Source organism: Halichoeres trimaculatus, unplaced genomic scaffold, assembly GCF_033239565.1.
Source record: "Halichoeres trimaculatus isolate MK-OKI-2021-1 unplaced genomic scaffold, fHalTri1.1 fHalTri1_scaffold_18, whole genome shotgun sequence".
Lineage (NCBI taxonomy): Eukaryota > Metazoa > Chordata > Actinopteri > Labriformes > Labridae > Halichoeres > Halichoeres trimaculatus.
The window spans coordinates 16,404,875-16,408,812 of NW_027437196.1; positions in this window are offsets into that span (position 1 = coordinate 16,404,875).

The following is a 3,938-nucleotide window of genomic DNA, read 5'->3' on the forward strand; positions in this document are numbered from 1 at the left end:
TATGAAAACCTTTGAGAGGCTGCTTTTACGTCTGTTGAGACTTGAGGTCAAAGACACACTAGAACCTCTGCAGTTTGCATATAGAAATCATATTGGAGTGGATGATGCAGTTACATACATGCTCCACCGTGCCCTGTGCTATCTAGAAGAACCTGGCACCTATGTAAGAATTATGTTCTTTGATTTTTCAAGTGCATTTAACACCATCCAGCCCATGATATTGAGAGATAAGCTCAAAGACATAGGAGTGAACCCATCCTTTGTCTCCTGGATCACAGACTATCTCACAGAGAGGCCACAGTTTGTCAGGTTGGGAAACTGCGTCTCTGGGACGGTCATGAGCAGCACGGGGGCTCCACAAGGAACTGTTCTGGCTCCATTCCTATTCACACTTTATACTGCAGACTTCAAATACAACTCTGAGTCCTGCCACATCCAAAAATACTCCGATGACACTGCTATTGTGGCGTGTATCCAAAATGGACAGGAATCTGAATACAGGGATCTGATAAAAGCTTTCTGTGACTGGAGTCATAGAAATTGTCTCCTACTGAACACCTCAAAAACAAAGGAAATGATTGTGGATTTCCGAAAGTCTGGGCTCTGCCATCAGCCAGTTAACATCCATGGGGTGGACGTGGAGGTGGTGCCAACCTACAAATATCTTGGTGTACATCTGGACAACAAGTTGGACTGGTCCCTTAATACAGATGCACTCTTTAAGAAGGGGCAGAGCCGTCTCTTTTTCTTAAGGAAGCTCAGATCAATTGATGTCTGTGGAAAGCTGCTGCAGATGTTTTATCAGTCCGTGGTAGCCAGTGCTTTGTTTTATGGTGCAGTCTGCTGGGGAAATAGTTTAAAGCAGAAGGACAAGAGGCGACTGGAAAAACTGGTGAAGAGAGCTAGCTCTGTGGTTGGATCCAGTTTGGACTCACTGGAGGCTGTGGTGGAAAGGTATACACAGAAGAAAGTGGAGGCCATCATCCGTCACTCTGATCACCCACTTCACAACATCATAGTCCAGAGGATCAGCAGCAGGGGACGCCTTACCTCTGTGCGCTGCAGGACCGAGAGGTTCCGAAGATCATTCCTCCCTGCAGCCATCAGAGTGTACAATTCTCTGCTTGGAAGAGTGCCCAAACAACTTGAATTTCCCTCCGGGGATTAATAAAGTATGACTTATCTTATCTTATCTTATCTTATCTCCTCCTGTCCTCTCCCTTTTCTATGCTGCTGCTTTGGCAACAGCTTTTTTTGAAAGCAGCAAAGCTTTCAGTCCTCTCATGTGGAAACAGCAGAGAAAGCCAAGGACGAGGCAGAGGAAAAAACAGTACAGCTGTGCTGCAATTTGTGTATCTATCACCGAACACAGAGGGATTATTGTTTGGCCCGTTAGCTTTCACTTTCCTTTTATGTGTCACGCTGTATGAGCATTATTGTGCTCGCACCAAATGGTGCACATTTGATGCAGAGTGAATCTTTAATAAATGATCACTTCCTTGGCAGTGTTTGTCTTTAATCTCACATCTGTACCCTGATGCCCCCCGTGATATTCTACAGGATGAAAAAAGCACTCAGTAATCACAGCATTCACTTCCTTAAACCAGACAAATGAAATACAGCTTTGCTCCAAGTGCAATCCTTTAAATTCCTTTTAACTGTTATCAGTTTAGACTTCAAAGCCTCCAGAAAGGGAAAACGTTCAGTCTGTAGATAATCAATTTATTCGTGAGATGTGGTGGCTTTGGGCTATGTGAAGATGTGTCATCCCAAATGAATCAACAAACAAACACACAAACAAACTGGTTTTAAGGTTTTGAGACGCTCCTCTGTATCAAAAATGCAACAAACTAGGTCACGTTTTGATCGCTCATTAGTCACAGTTGCAACAAAAACAGCAGCTTTCTATAATTATGTCTGTCTGAGGCTTTAAATATGTTTAACTGGCTATAGGTTTAAGCACGAAGCATGACTTCCTTCAAAATTGGTATCGTCAGATTTGGAAATGACAGAAAACATTTTGTACATTCATCTATTCACATTAGAGATGTTAGGGCCTGTGTCCACTGACAACATTTTTAGTCCTCAAAGTGCCCGCACCTTTAATCTCAGAGCATTTCTTAACTGCACTCACTGTTGCAAAAGTGTGACTCTCCCATTTCAACACAGTAACAGTTTTAAAGCATATTTCAAACACCTGAATGAGTATTAATTGTTTCCACTCCATGAACTTTGCAAGCAAAATGTAAAATCAGTAGCAGCTATGACCCATTGCTGTTGACAAAGTTGATCTCGGACGTTTTGCCTCTTATTGATTTTTAATGGTCGGTGAAAGAGAAATGTCACTGAGAAGTGTTTGTTGTTGGAAAGTGTCATAATTTTAATAATTTTAACACAGAGTGCTATGATTGCTGGGGCAAATAGTTGCTCCTACCACGAGCAGTTAGCACCTAAAATTTTAAGCTCTAAAAAAATACTGAAATACACACTTGTAAAAATAATGGGCTGCTAGCACAAATACTGCCGTTAACGGACACATACCTTTCAAAGGTGCTGTAAGGAGTGTGCAAAAGTGTCCCTTAGGTTATTTCAAGTGCTACTTCTTGGCCTCCTCATCGGGTCGAGTAGATTTACAGCATGTCTAAGGCTCTATGACAACACCATGCCAGCAGACGAAATTAAGTAATCATAATAATATGATCTGTGTTTTTCTCTGAAATTGATTTTTAAGACTAATTTTGTAGTGATGGTGGACACTGGAGCCTAACTGTCAGACAGAAAAAGGACAGAAGAGCAAAAGAAAGATAAACAGGAGAGTGATAGCACACAGGCTAAAGGCTTAAAGGGCTAACCTGTTCGTGATATTGTTTATTCCAACCCACAAGCAGCAGTTAATCTGCAGTGGTCTGTTCAAACTTGAGAGTCTATTAATAAAATAAGAGTGAGATTATGTTAGCTCTGCTTGGTAGATGACTGGCAGGACATAGCTAACCAGGATTCACTAATCTTACACATTAAAGACATGTCTTAGAGCACGGGACTGCCAGCTGTGTTAAATACACACAGCAACTAAACTACTGTGCAAAAAGTACTGTCCATTTAAATCCACACGTGCTGTTAAAAGTCATGTCTTCACAACTGTGTGCGTGAAACTCTGGGCCAGAAGGTGGCGACGCAGTCCAATTAAAACAGATCCTCACAGCATCTTTGACAGCTTTCTCCCTAGCTATGACCTTTTAACAGATGTATTGTGGTGAAGAAAATGAGGATCTCCACTCTAAACACTTGGAGAATTTTAACAGCAGCTACATCTACAATGTAACCCTTGATTTTTGGTTGATTTGTATTGCCTGTGTTTCTTTTGCAGCTTAAAAAACTTCAAAATACTTGTTTTGAGTGAAGATCAGACTGCATCACAATAAGAAGATTTCAGTGGCCAAACTTTCAAAACCATAAGACTAGTTTACATAAACTGAACCCATAAACCCTGCAGCTAAAAATAGATGATTCATCTGTTATATGACTTCACTGAACAAAATATTTTGGTTTTTTTTTGATGAGCTAACTTGGCATCACTGTAGCATTTGATAGCTTTTCCATGCTGATGTGGATAGCTAACCTCCTTTCTCTATTGAAAGCCACAAGCCAAAAACTTCCACTTAACAGCAGGGGTTTTTACTCACTCAGGTTCAGCTGAGCTGTCAGATGTTACAGTACCTTCTACAACTGCTGTGTTTTGGAAATTTGTGAGACACAGCTTGTTGCAAGAATATGAAAAACATGCTAACAGGCTTAGCTTCAGGATGAAAGCATTTGGAGAAAGGGCTATACAACAGTAAAAACTCTTTGACCCAACATGGTCATACTATTATACCATCATAATATCATATTGTACTGCATTATGATAAATGTGCATGGTGGCAGTAATGAAAGTACAA